Raw genomic sequence first — 1245 nt, forward strand, 5'->3', positions numbered from 1 at the left:
GACGAAGCAGAAGAGGAGACGAAGAGGAGAGGAGAGGGGGACTGCCAGGACCTCTTGATAGGCAGCCTCGAATCCTTCCTGTGGCGACGCGGCTCTGCCTCCCTCTTGGCGAAAAACGAGGCCAACTGCTGCTGCATGTCAAGGAGAATCTTCTTAGATGGAGAAGATTCCCGATCAGGGGAAGGGCTGATCCTGTGAGAAGACGAGGGGCGAGGGGACGCCTTCTTCCTTCTCACAGGAACGACCTTAGAGCGACTGGGGCGCTCAAAAGCATCATCCTCCGATGATGTCCTGGTCCTCTTCTGCGGTGGAAAGGCGTCGAAACATTCAGGCGACAACTGTAACGCAGGTCGAGAAAGAGGACATGAGGCGTCCTCTTCTCTAAAACTTCTCTTGAGAGGGCGAGAGTCCTTCCGAGAGCTCCAACCCCTGCGCGGGGAGGACGAGAAGCAATTCTTAAGGATTCGTGCCCGTGCATGATCCTTGGCAGCCTGGGAAGCGTCATCAGGTCCTGCCGAAGGGACGCCAGATCGGTGGGGAGTTCCCGTAACCCTCCTTCGGCTTTCGACTTGCCCACTCCTTTGTCCTTGGGAGTCCGACAGAGGTCTAGACCTAAAGGCATTATAGGGGCCGATCGGACGCCCCCCTCCACAACACTAGGGGCACTAACACCATCACCACACTTCACAACACTAGATTGGAGAGCGAGCACTTTAGACTCCACGTTACGGATAGACTCCATAATAACAGAAAGGGCATTACCTTCCGCAGACAAAACCTCAGGGCCCGAAGGCAACACCACAGGGTTAGGTAAAACAAAGTCTACAGAAGGGTTAGCAGGTGACATATCACTACCCTGACTTCTGCTCACTGAAGCACTCCTGGAGGAAGACCTCCTGATTCTGTCACGCTCTAACTTGCGTACATACGAATCATACGTCTTCCATTCGGAATCAGGCAAACTCTCATACTCCTTACATCGATCATCCAACAAACAAACATGCCCCCTACACCTCGGCATACCGAGTGAGGGTCTACCGAAGCTTTCGGTAGCCTCACCTTACACCCTTGCACACAACACACTCTGAAACTAGCAGAACTAGATCCGGACATCTTATCCAAAGAACAGTCAAAGCCAAAATCAAATCAATCCACGATAGCGTATGCCTAGCCACAAATCCAAGTCATTAAACCAAAAGACAATCAGATACTTAGCGGCAATGAAGTTTACAAAATCCTAAGACA

The sequence above is a fragment of the Macrobrachium nipponense genome, chromosome 13 (genome assembly GCF_015104395.2).
Source record: "Macrobrachium nipponense isolate FS-2020 chromosome 13, ASM1510439v2, whole genome shotgun sequence".
NCBI lineage: Eukaryota > Metazoa > Arthropoda > Malacostraca > Decapoda > Palaemonidae > Macrobrachium > Macrobrachium nipponense.